Source organism: Heterodontus francisci, chromosome 31, assembly GCF_036365525.1.
Source record: "Heterodontus francisci isolate sHetFra1 chromosome 31, sHetFra1.hap1, whole genome shotgun sequence".
Taxonomy (NCBI): Eukaryota; Metazoa; Chordata; class Chondrichthyes; order Heterodontiformes; family Heterodontidae; genus Heterodontus; species Heterodontus francisci.
This window is the reverse complement of record NC_090401.1, coordinates 49,368,324-49,381,727: the sequence shown is the minus strand read 5'-3', so window position 1 is coordinate 49,381,727 and position 13,404 is coordinate 49,368,324. Positions and strand designations below refer to the sequence as shown.

Sequence of the window (13,404 nt, the reverse complement as noted above, 5' to 3'; positions counted from 1 at the left end):
CACTGCTGTACAAGCTTGGGTAACTTGATAACAATTCATCTTGGTAGGAAAGCTGTCCATTGTGGTTTGGAATGAGCCTGTTTTTGGCACAGAAACTGCCCATCCTTGAATGGGAAGGAACCTTACCACAACAGGGCTGTAATCTACTGCGGTGTGGACCTAGTCCATCTGAAAAGAAGTTGGTCTATCATTCCAAAAAGGCTCTGATCCATTTTAAGAGTAACACAGTTCATTTTGTGGCTGACCGATTCCAACAGCAAAGTATGTGTTTCTGGAAAACAATACATTGTGATGAAAATCTGCTGATCGTTAGGAGGCAGTGGAGCACTGTTTCTCTATGAGTGTCAACTCCTTTAATGGCCCACTGCAGAAGAGGGAGTACTCCTAATGCAGTGCTAAACCATGCATGCCAGCAAGTCACAGATCTGATCCTAGATTGGTGCTGAATTAGCTCATTTTAGCAGGGGACAGTAACTGACAAGCTACACTTGACCTCAGTGCCCTTGGGATAGGAAAGTGGGGGGTGTGGGGAGCAGAACAACCTCATTTCCACCTCTTGCCCACAGTTCAGTGACTGCTGCTGTAAAGTGCACGTATTTAGATGTTGCGTTCGGATGGAACTGTTGGCTATGCTTGGTCAAATGGGCGAAGGAGTAAAGCAAAGCAAGGTTACTGGCACCTTGTGGAATTGTACCCCAGTAGGTAAGTTAAGGTGAGTAAGAAGCAAAAAAAAGGCCTCTTTTCTAACAGGACTTGTAAATGGTGGGATTAAATTGTTGAAAATTGTTGAGTCAGTGCCAAGAAGTGACATTTTTTGAGGGCAGTGTTATGCTCTGGACTAAGGTCCATTGGGAATTTCATGAAGAAAATTCTGCGTAATGCCTTTCGTCCCAAATGTCCACTGGCGTGTACTCTAAGTGAATGCAAATTGAGAGAGGGAAGAAGACCATCCTATCTGTATTTTACTGTACAGGTATAAACAAGTCACTTCTTTCCAGAGAAATAAGCTCTCTCTTCAGAGTGGATTATTTTTGAATGAGAAGCTGTCAGTGTCTTTTGTCATAGAATTTTATTTATTGACTCAAATATTGTCTTTAGAGGTAGAGTGTTGGAGAATCTTTCATCAGCATGAGCCTGCATGAGCTATTCAGAGTACTGTAAATTGACACTAGGAGTATTTTATGTAAAAAGATATGATTTTCATTGAGGAAAATTGACTTATAAATAACACTCAAGCTCCTGTGAGTCAGGGAGCCTAATTTCCTTAATGTTACTTTAAAGGAGTTAAGTACAAAAGCAAAGAAGTTATGCTAAATCACTACAAATTGTTGGTTAGACCTCAGCTGGAATGCTGTTTCAAATTCTGAGCACCGTACTTTAGGAACAATGTCAAGGCCTTGGAAAGGATGCAGAGGAGATTTACCAAAATGATACCAACTATCAGGGAGTTAAGTTGTGTGGAGAGACTGGCGAAACTATGAATGTTCCCTTAGAACAGAGAAGAATATCTTGTAGGACTATGCAGAAAGAGCAGGGGACTGAGACTAATTGGATAGCTGTTTCAACGAACAGCACAAGCACGATGGAACAAATGGCCTCCTCCTCAGCTGTATGATTGTGATTTTATGTCAGATTGTAGAAAAAACATGTTATGAGCAGTGCCTGTCTGCCCAGCTAGAAAATGTGGTGAAGTATATGGTGTGTATTCTTTTAGTTAGTACATGAGAGAATTTATTGTTCTCCATTGCATGTTTCCTTAACATTAAATTGAACTGACTACATTACAACAGTGTCTACACTTCATTGGCTGTAAAACGCTAAGGGATATCCTGAGGTTGTGAAGCGTGCTAGATAAATGCAAGCCTTTCTTTCTGTCATATGTAAATAGAAGCCAATGAACATGCCACAGGCCTGCTAAGTGTCTTCAGAATGGATGAAACCGAGAAGAAATTGTTTTTCTCACAGTGAAGTTTATGGATGTTTTGTATATCAACACTGCTGTCCTTACCCTCTCTTCCTAAGGTCTGGGTGTGTGATCGGCAGAATCTCTGGATATCCCCCGTCTGAGCTCAGGAAAAATGGCACCAGAACAAAACTGGTTTCACAGTTAACGTCAGTACAAGATAATTACTAGTAAATCTAATAGGAAAATAAGGACAAATTTATTTACTCTGAGTGTTTAGAATGTGGAACTCACTAACACAGGAAATGGTTGAGACAAATATCTTTGATTCTTTCAAAAAGAAACTAGACAACCACATGAGAGAAAAGGGAATATAGAAAGATAGCTAAAAAGTTCAGATGACTATGCAGTGGATGGAATGGGTGAAGACTTGTGTGGAATATAAACAACACCACAGACTAGTTGGAGTGAATGGTCTGTTTCTGTGCTTTATATTCGATCGCTTCTCGGCCTTTTGGCTAAGATCAAGTGTAGTATCTGTTCTTATCAGTGCTTATTTGATTGAGAAGAGACCATGATCATTGCCTTTTGATCCTGGGGAAGTTTTGAGTAAAATGGCTATAACCAATTTTCGAGCTTCGGGCCAGGGAGTGCGCAACACCGTTCGGGTGGTCGTGAAGGACAAGGAAGGAGATGCACCGGTCGATCGCACCTTCTTCATCAAGAAAATTCTCTTCGATTGCTGCGGATTTCAAGCGACGGACGTCTTCTGCCTGCAGGATTTCCCCAGCAGTGGATACTTCGACGTGACGTTCCGGAACGTGGCGGGATGCATCAAGTTCCTGAAGGCGTTCAAGGAGAAAGGGGACCGGGCGCCACTGTCGATCCTCACAGCGGAGCCGCTCTTCACGCTTCCGTCACAACGGGACCGGGTGGTGACGATTCACCTCTACAACCCCCATGTTCCGGTGGTGGATGTACTCACCTTTCTCGCCAGGTACGTCGAGGTGGCCGGCAGCAGCACTGATGTCAAGGACCCCTTTGGGATCTGGACCAGCAAGCGGCAGGTCAAGGTGACCTTGAAGGTAGATCCCAGTGGAGCCATCATCCACCCTCCCTCCAGCTTCGCTATCGGGGGAAGTCGAGGCTTCTTGGTCTACGCTGGGCAGCCCAGAGTTTGCCGCACCTATGGCAAATCTGGTCACATGGCAGCCAACTGCAGCACGGTTGTTTGCAAGAACTGCAAGGAGGAAGGCCATCAGACCAAGGACTGTAAGCAGACTAAGTGTTGCAACTTGTGCGGTGCGGCAGGCCATCTCTACAAGACCTGCCCCAAACGTTGCCTCAGCTATGCTCAGGCGGCAAGGTCCAAGGAATGGCCGGGAGAAGGTTCGACGAAGGCGTCCGCTGTTCGAAAGGAGACCAGCAACCTTCTCCGCAGTGAGGAACTTCAACCTGAGAAGGAAGGGGAGGCGGCTGAAGCCAACGACCCAGCACCTACCCAGCGCCCGGAAACCCCTCCTCCACAGACAGAATCAATGGAGGAGGAGGCAGCAGATGGACAAACAGGTCAGTGGCAAGTGGTCCAGAGGAAAACCACAAAGAAAAAACATCCCAAAGCCACCACCCAAACCAGTGGCAAGAGGACGCTCTCTTCTGAATCAGACTGCAACAACTCCTCTTCACTGGACGGGGAAATGCTGGAACGACAGCCCCTTCAAAAGAGGCGGCAGAACTCCGAGATGGATGATAAAGCATCCCAGCCCCCGGGCACTGGAAGCTGTGATGGGCCCGGCGTGCCCCAACCCCAATGCCCCACACGTAACGACGTGGCCAACGCATCTCAGCTCCGGGACACCGGGAGCAAAGACATGTCTGGCGCACCTGAGCTCCGGGAGACCGGGAGCTGTGATGTTTTCGAGGAGGAACAGATGGAAGCAGCTGAGGACAACCCAATCCTCTCTGCCTACAAGACCCCCCCGATGTCACCCGAGCGGCACAAACCCTGCATGAAAAATCAGGAGGGGTTTCTGAGCCCAACCAACGTGAAACTGCTTGCGCACACGATGGGTATGCAGGAACATCCCGAAGGGGAAGGACTGGGACTAGCGAGGACAAATGGTATGGGAAGCAACAACTAATTTTTAGTAAAAAATGGGTGTAAGAATTGCTTCCATTAATGTGCGTAGCATTAAATCTACTACGCGATGTGTTTCAACCTTGGATTACCTTGCCAAGGTCAAAGCTGACCTACTGTTTCTGCAGGAGTGTGGAATACCACACCTCAGCACCTACAGGCAGTGGTCGCGATGGTGGTCCCACGGGCCATCGATCTGGTCGGGGGGTAATGACTGCCGTTCCTCCGGCCTGGGTATTCTGCTGCGGGGAGGTAACTTCACCATCTCCGAAGTTAAGGAGGTGGTGGGCGGCCGCCTCCTCGTAGCAGACGTGATGTACAACAACGCTCCGCTCCGGTTGATCAACGTGTACGCCCCAGTACAACGCAGCGAGCGGCTGACCGTCTTCCAGCAGCTCCCACTGCTGCTGGCGACGTCCAGGCCGGTCATCCTAGGCGGTGACTTCAACTGCATCATCGATGCGGCTGGACGATCCGGCAGTGACGACAGCAAACTGGACACTACGTCCAGATTCCTAATAGAAATAGTTAAAGATGCCAAACTGCACGACGTCTTCAGCAAACCTGCAGACGGAGCGCAGCGCAGATACACATGGTCAAGATCGGACGGGTCTGCCCGTTCCAGGATTGACTTCCTGTTTGTGTCCCGTGCTGTCACGGTCGGATCCACCGACGTCAAGCCGGTGTTCTTCTCCGGCCACTGCCTCTTACTGGCCGACTGTCACTTACAGGACGACCAGCGGGTTGGCAGAGGGACGTGGAAGCTCAATGCGACACTGCTGACCCCAGAGAACGTTGAGGAACTCAAAAGGGATTACAAAGGTTGGAGGACCGTGAAACCCCTCTTTGAGTCTCCAGTTCACTGGTGGGAAGCGATTAAGGAGAACATCAAGAGGTTCTTCATCCATAAAGGTGTTCAGAAGGCGAGAGAGAGACAGAGGGAACTGTCCCGACTCCAGAAAATTATGCAAAATCTACTCCGGTTGCAGTCAATGGGGGTCGAGGTCAAGGAGGACCTCCAAGAGGTGAAGAGCCAGCAGGCCTCGCTCTTTGCCAAGGAGGCCTCCAAGATCATCTTCCGGTCCAGAGTCCGCTCCATCGAGCAGGATGAGACGTGCTCGCGTTACTTCTTCCAAAAGGTACACAGAGAGAGCTCTGTTATCAGCAGCCTGAAGGAAGAAGATGGCTCGGTAACGTCTTCGCAGTCCGACATACTAAGGATCAGCAAATCCTTTTATGCTGGGTTGTATGACGCGAAGCCCACAGACAGCAGAGCCTCCCAGTCCTTCCTGTCATCTATCACAGAGGTCTTAGATGACAGCAGGAGGGAGAGACTGGACAAGCCGCTAACTCTGGACGAGCTGACAAAGGCCATCGAGTCTTTCGAGACGAGTAAAACTCCCGGGAGCGACGGCTTACCGGTCGAGTTGTACTCGGCCCTGTGGGACTGGGTCGGCCCGGACCTGCTGGAAGTATACGAGAGTATGCTCCTGGCCGGCAGCATGTCAGAATCCATGAGAAAAGGCATCATCACCCTCATTTACAAGCAGAAGGGGGAGAGGGCAGAAATCAGAAATTGGCGGCCCATCTCACTGCTTAATGTTGATTACAAGATTCTGTCCAAAGTCATAGCCAGTCGAGTCAAGTCTGCACTGGAGTTGGTGATTCACCCCGATCAGACCTGTACCGTACCCGGCAGGAAGATCTCTGATAGTCTCGCGCTACTCAGGGATACGATCGCCTACGTACGGGACAGGAGGGTGGACACCTGCCTCATCAGCCTGGACCAGGAGAAGGCTTTTGACAGGATATCGCACACCTACATGATGGACGTGCTTTCCAAAATGGGGTTTGGGGAGGGAATCTGCAATTGGATCCAACTGCTCTACACAAACATCAGTAGCGCAGTCTCAATCAATGGGTGGGAATCGGAAAGTTTCCCGATCAAATCTGGAGTCAGACAGGGCTGCCCTCTGTCCCCGGTCTTGTTTGTTTGCTGTATTGAACCCTTTGCTGAGTCTATTAGGAAGGATGCGAGCATAAGAGGGGTGACAATCCCAGGCAGCGGAGGCACTCAGGTCAAAACCTCCCTGTACATGGATGACGTCGCCGTCTTCTGCTCGGATCCGCTGTCCGTGCGCAGACTGATCAGCATCTGCGACCAGTTCGAACTGGCCTCGGGAGCCAAAGTTAACCACGGCAAGAGCGAGGCCATGTTCTTTGGGAACTGGGCTGACCGATCCTTTGTCCCCTTCACCGTCAGGTCAGATTACCTGAAGGTGCTGGGGATATGGTTCGGAAGGGCCGGGGCGTGCACCAAAACATGGGAGGAGCAAGTAGCCAAGGTACGACAAAAGTTGGGCATGTGGGGGCAGCGATCTCTCTCCATTGTGGGTAAGAACCTGGTCATCAGGTGCGAGGTGCTCACGTTGTTGCTCTACGTGGCGCAGGTCTGGCCCATACCCCACTCCTGCGCCGTGGCAGTCACCCGAGCCATTTTCCGCTTCGTCTGGGGATCTAAAATGGACCGGGTCCGGAGGGACACGATGTTCAAATCTCTGGACAAGGGCGGGAAAAATGTACCCAACGTGGCCCTCATCCTGATGACCACCTTCGTGTGCGGCTGCATCAAGCTGTGTGTAGACCCCCAGTACGCAAACTCTAAGTGTCACTACGTGCTGAGGTTCTATCTGTCCCCGGTGTTGCGAAGGATGGGCCTGGTCACATTGCCGCGGAACGCTCCATGCAGTTGGGACGTGCCGTACCACCTATCCTTCGTGGAGCAGTTTCTGCGGGAAAACACCTTTGACCACCGGTCCATCAGGCAGTGGTCTGCACGGAATGTCCTCAAGGCCCTACGGGAAAAGGAAACGGTGGATCCTGTCGGATGGTTCCCCGAGCAGACCGTCAAAGTCATTTGGCGGAATGCCTCATCACCAGAACTTTCAAACAAGCACCAAGATGTAGCTTGGCTGGTGGTGAGAAGGGCCCTCCCCGTCAGATCCTTCATGCACACCCGAAGTCTCGCCCCCTCCGCACAGTGCCCCCGCGTTGGCTGTGGTGGGGAAGAGACGGTCGCCCACCTCCTCCTGGAATGTGCCTTTGCAAAGCAGGTGTGGAAAGAGATGCAGTGGTTTTTGTCAAGGTTGATCCCAAGCAGCTCTGTAACACAGGAGTCTGTGCTCTACGGGCTGTTCCCAGGGACGCACACCGAGACAAACATCAACTGCTGCTGGAGGACTATCAATTCGGTGAAAGACGCCCTTTGGTCTGCCCGAAACTTGCTGGTCTTCCAGCGCAAAGAGTTGTCCACCGCCGAATGTTGCAGACTGGCACATTCCAAGGTCCAGGACTACGTGCTGAGGGACGCACTAAAGCTTGGGGCAGCCGCAGCAAAGGCTCAATGGGGAAAGACCACAGTGTAAGGTTCCCCCACCAAGCTGGACTGAGGGGCTGGATCCAATGGAAACCCCTCGAACTGTATCGTTAATATTCTCAATTGCTGTAAATGTAAAACTGTAATTGACATGACAATTGTGAAACGGAAGGGTTGGGAAGAAACTCATGACAGTATTGAAGGAAACTGATCTCCCTTGCAATGTTTGTATTTTTTGGTGCTGTTTGGAAACTGTTTGGCAATGTAATTTTTACAGATTTTTATGAATAAAGTATATTTTGGAAATTAAAAAAAAAAATATTCGTTGTAATTCTATGTAATTTATACAAGCAGCACCTGCCTATCCAGCAGAGAAATGTAAAAGTGGAATTTAAAATTTGCAAATGTATAATTTCTAGCGGGTATATATAATTATCAGAACCTGATAAAATCATGTCATTTTGAAAACAGTTTCTTTTTTTCCCCCAAAAATAGCTTTATTCATAAAAATCTGTAAAAAAAAAAATACATTACAAAACAGTTCAAAACAGCACCGAGTTGACATTCCAAAAAGTGCAAAGGAAATCAGTTTTCTTCGATACGGGAGTGAGTTGCCTCACAACTCTTCCATTCCATTTTACATGCCATGTACATTTTACAGCAAACCCATATTTGGTGTGTACAGCCCGAGGGGTATCCCATGGGTCCAGCCCTTCAGTTCACTTTGGTGGGAGGACCTTACACAGTGGTCTTTCCCCCTTGAGCCTTTGCAGCAGCTGCCCCAAGCCTTAGTGCGTCCCTCAGCACATAGTCCTGGACCTTGGAATGTGCCAGTCTGCAACAGTCAGTCATGGACAACTCTTTTCACCAAAAGACCAGCAGGTTTCGGGCAGACCAAAGAGCATCTTTCACCGAATTGATGGTCCTCCAGCAGCAGTTGATGTTTGTCTCAGTGTGCGTCCCTGGGAACAGCCCATAGAGCACAGACTCCTGTGTTACAGAGCTGCTTGGGATGAACCTCGACAAAAACCACTGCATCTCTTTCCACACCTGCTTTGCAAAGACATTCCAGTAGGAGGTGGACAACTGTCTCTTCTCCACCGCAGCTACCTCGAGGGCAGCGTGTGGAGGTGGCGAGACTCCAGGCATGCAGGAAGGATCTGACAGGGAGGACCCTTCTCACCACCAGCCAAGCTACGTCTTGGTGCTTGTTTGAAGGTTATGGTGATGAGGCATTCTGCCAAATGACTTTGGCAGTCTGCTTGGGGAACCAACCAACCGGATCCACCATCTCATTTTCCCTTAGGGCCTTGAGGACATTCCGTGCAGACCACTGCCTGATGGATTGGTGTTTTCCCGCAGAAACTTTCCCACAAAGGATAGGTGGTACGGCACGGTCCAACTGGATTCAGCGTTCCGCGGTAATGTGACCAGACCCATCCTTCGCAACATTGGGGACAGATAGAACCTCAGCACGTAGTGACACTTGGTGTTTGCGTACTGGGTCTCTACGCACAGCTTGATGCAGCTGCACACAAAGGTGGTCATCAGGATGAGGGCAGTGTTGGGTACATTTTTCCCGCCCTTATCCAGAGGTTTGAACACCGTGTCCCTCTGGACCAGGTCCATTTTGCATCTCCAGATAAAGTGGAAAATGGCTCAGGTGACCGCCATGGCACAGGAGTGGGGTATGGGCCAGATCTGCGCCACATACAGCAACAACATGAGCACCTCGCACTTGATGACCGGGTTCTTACCCACAATGGAGAGAGATCTCTGCTCAGTTTATGGTGTATCCTGGCTACTCGTTCCTTCCAGGTTTTGGTGCACGCTCCAGCCCTTCCGAACCATATCCCCAGCACCTTCAGGTAGTCTGACCTGATGGTGAAGGGGACAAAGGATCGGTCAGCCCAGTTCCCAAAGAACATGGTCTCACTCTTGCCGTGGTTGACTTTGGCTCCCGAGGGCAATTTGAAATGGTCGCAGATGCTGATCAGTCTGCGAACGGACAGCGGATCCGAGCAGAAGAGGGCGACGTCCTCCATGTACAGGGAGGTTTTAACCTGAGTGCCTCTGCTGCCTGGGATTGTCACCCCTCTTATGCCCGCATCCTTCCTAATAGACTCAGCAAAAGGTTCGAAACAGCAAACAAACAAGATGGGGGAGAGAGGACAGCCCTGTCTGACTCCAGATTGGATCGGGAAACTTTCTAATTCCCACCTATTGATTGAGACTGCGCGACTGATGTTTGTGTAGAGCAGTTTGATCCAATTGTAGAATCCCCCCTCAAACCCCATTTTGGACAGCACGTCCATCATGTAGGTGTGCGATATCATGTCAAAAGCCTTCTCCTGGTCCAGGCTGATGAGGCAGATGTCCATCCTCCTGTCCTGTACATAGGCAATCGTATCCCTGAGTAGCGCAAGACTATCAGAGATCTTCCTGCTGGGTACAGTGCAGGTCTGGTCAGGGTGAATCACCAACTCCAGAGCAGACTTGACCCGACTAGTGATGACGTTGGTCAGAATCTTTTAGTCTACATTAAGCAGTGAGATGGGCCACCAATTTCTGATTTTCGCCTTCTCCCCATTCCGCTTGCAGATAAGGGTGATGAAGCCTTTCCTTATGGATTCCGACATGCTGCCGGCCAGAAGCATACTCTCATATACTTCTTGCAGGTCTGGGCCGACCCAATCCCACAGAGCCGAATACAATTTAACCTGTAAGCCGTCGCTTCCGGGAGTTCTACTCATCTGAAAGGACCTGACGGCGTTTGTCAGCTCATCCAGAGTTAGCGGTTTGTCCAGTCTCTCCCTCATGCTGTCATCTAAGACCTCCATGATAGATGACAGGAAGGACTGGGAAGCCGTGCTGTCCGTGGGCTTCACGTTGTACAGCCCAGCATAAAAGGATTTGCTGATCCTTAGTATGTCGGCATGCGAAGACGTTACCGATCCGTCCTCTTCCTTCAGGCTGCTGATAACAGAGCTCTCTCTGTGTACCTTTTGGGAGACGTAACGCGAGCACATCTGATCCTGCTCAATGGAGCGGACTCTGGACCGGAAGATGATCTTGGAGGCCTCCGTGGCAAAGAGCGAGGCCTGCTGGCTCTTCACCTCTTGGAGATCCTCCTTGACCTTGACCCCCATTGACTGCAGCCGGAGAAGATTTTGCATTCTTTTCTGGAGTCGGGACATTTCCCTCTGTCTCTCTCTCGCCCTCTGAACACCTTTTACGATAAAGAACCTCTTGATGTTCTTCTTGATCACTTCCAACCAGTGCACCGGAGACTCAAAGAAGGGTTTCACGGTTCTCCAACCTTTGTAATTCCTTTTGAGTTCCTTAACATTCTCTGGGGTTAGCAGTGTAGCATTGAGCTTCCATGTCCCCCTGCCAACCCGCTGGTCGTCCTGTAAGTGACAGTCGGCCAGTAACAGGGAATGGGTGGCACAGTGGCGCAGTGGTTAGCACCACAGCTCCAGGGACCCGGGTTCGATTCTGGGTACTGCCTGTGCGGAGTTTGCAAGTTCTCCCTGTGACCGCGTGGGTTTTCGCCGGGCACTCCAGTTTCCTCCCACAGCCAAAGACTTGCAGGTTGATAGGTAAATTGGCCATTGTAAATTGCCCCTAGTGTATGTAGGTGGTAGGGAATATGGGATTACTGTCGGGTTAGTATAAATGGGTAGTTGTTGGTCGGCACAGACTTGGTGGGCCGAAGAGCCTGTTTCAGTGCTATATCTCTAAATAAATAAATAAAATAAAAGAACACTAGCTCGACGTCGTCGGATCTGACCGTGACAGCACGGGACACAAACAGGAAGGCAATCCTGGAACAGGCAGACCCATCCGATCTTGACCAGGTGTATTTACTCTGTGCTCTGTCTGCAGGTTTGCTGAAGATGTCGTGCAGTTTGGCATCTTTAACTGTTTCTATTAGGATTCTGGACGTAGCGTCCAGTTTGCTGTCGTCACTGCTGGATCGTCCAGCTGCATCGATGATGCAGTTGAAGTCATCGCCTAGGATGACCGGCCTGGATGTCACCAGCAGCAGTGGGAGCTGCTGGAAGACGGTCAGCCACTCGCTGCATTGAAGCAGGGCGTACACGTTGATCAACCGGAGCGGAGCATTGCTGTACATTACATCTGCTGCGAGGAGCCAACTGCCCACCAGCTCCTTAACTTCGGAGATGGTGAAGTTACCTCCCCGCAGCAGAATACCCAGACCGGAGGAACGGCAATCATTACCCCCTGACCAGATTGATGGCCCGTGGGACAACACCACAGACTAGTTGGGGTGAATGGCCTGTTTCTGTGCTATATATTCATTGTAATTCTGTGTACTTTGTACCTGCAGCACCTGCCTATCCAGCAGAGAAATGTAAAAGTGGGATTTAAAATTTGCAAATGTGTAATTTCTAGCGGGTATATATAATTATCAAAGCCTGATAAAATCATGTCATTTTGAAAACAGTTTCATACTAGCTGCCCTAAACACTCACTGGATAAATGTACTGCCTTGTGTTCTCTCTTCCCTGCCCTAAAGCCTCCCTCACACCACTTCTTTGATCATTTTTATTACTTGTTTCTCAATGGGCGGCTCTCTTGCCTCTGAGTTAGAAGGTTGCAGGTTCAAGTCCCTCGCTAGAGATGTAAGTACACAAATCAAGGCTTACACTGCTGTACGGCACTACGGGAGTGTTGCACTGTCAGAGGTGTCATCATTCAGATGAGATGCTAAACCAAGGCCCTATTTGCCCTCTCAGGTGGATATAAAAGATCCCATAGTATTATTTTGAAGAAGAACAGGGGAGTTATCCCTGGTGTCTTGGTCAATATTTATCCCTCAATTAATATCACAAAAACAGATTATCTGGTCACTATCACATTGCTGTTTGTGGGAGCTTGCTGTGAACAAATTGGCTGCCATGTTTCCTAAAACACAACAGGGAACTACACTTCAAAAGCACCTCATTGGCTGTAAAGTGCTTTGGGACATTCTGAAGTTGTGAAAGGTGCTTTATAAATACAAGTCTTTTTTCTTCTTTTCCTACTTGTACCCAAAGAATAGGGAACTCACTACCAAGGAAAGTAGTTGAGGCCAATAACATAGATGCATTTATTAGCGTTCAGTGAAGAGGAGCATGAGGAGACTCGTGTAGCGTATAAACACCAGCATAAACCAGTTGGGCCAAATGACCTGTCTTTGTGCTTTAAATTCTATGTAATATGTAATGCAATATCTTTAATCTTCCTCCCCCTCCAATTTCTTCACTGCTTGATTCACCACCCCTACTTGCGAAACACTGTGATCTTCAGTTAGATGAGAAAGGCCATGTAAATGGAAACTGTTATGGGTGGAATTGAGCCGTAGAGACCAGGAGGGTTTAATGTTCCATCACAGTTGGGATGACGTTAGGGCACTATAATAGTCTTCAATATCCTGGGGCCAGGAAGGGACGGAAAATCACCAACGGTTCCCGTTGCTGATTGCATTCGTATAGTGCCTTATCAGTCTCTCAGAAATGTCTCAAAGTGCTTTGTATGCAAAGAAGTGCAGTCACGTGGTTTATAGGCCGACAAAGCAGTCACTTTGCTCACAGCAATGATCCATAGAAAACTGTAAGATTGATCTGTTTTTCTTAATGTTGGTTGAGGGAGAAATGAACCCATAACATTCTAGATCAAAGGCAAGAGCCATGCTGACAAAGTAAACATGCATGCCAACCTTTATCCAACCACCCTTTGATAGTGTGTGCTGCCTGGCTAAATAATTTTAATTATGCTGTAAAATAACCAGAACTTATTGGGTTCTCCCATGCCTGATATATTAACATTTGATGTGGGAGCCTCCACATCTGGTAGTAAGCAATGGGAAAGTAAACTTTAGGCAAGTTACACTACATTGCTTGTCAGTAGCATGTTTTTCTATGTTTGGGCCAATGTGGTTTGACTGCCAGGTTGGTTCAAAATTCTAGTGCTCATTCACAT

At 48.9% G+C, this 13,404-nt stretch overlaps 1 pseudogene; it reads left to right on the top strand.

Moving 5' to 3' along the window:
* The first annotated feature begins 2,401 nt into the window (after positions 1 to 2,401).
* Positions 2,402 to 2,510, top strand: LOC137347358 (U2 spliceosomal RNA; annotated as a pseudogene).
* Positions 2,511 to 13,404: the final 10,894 nt, after the last annotated feature.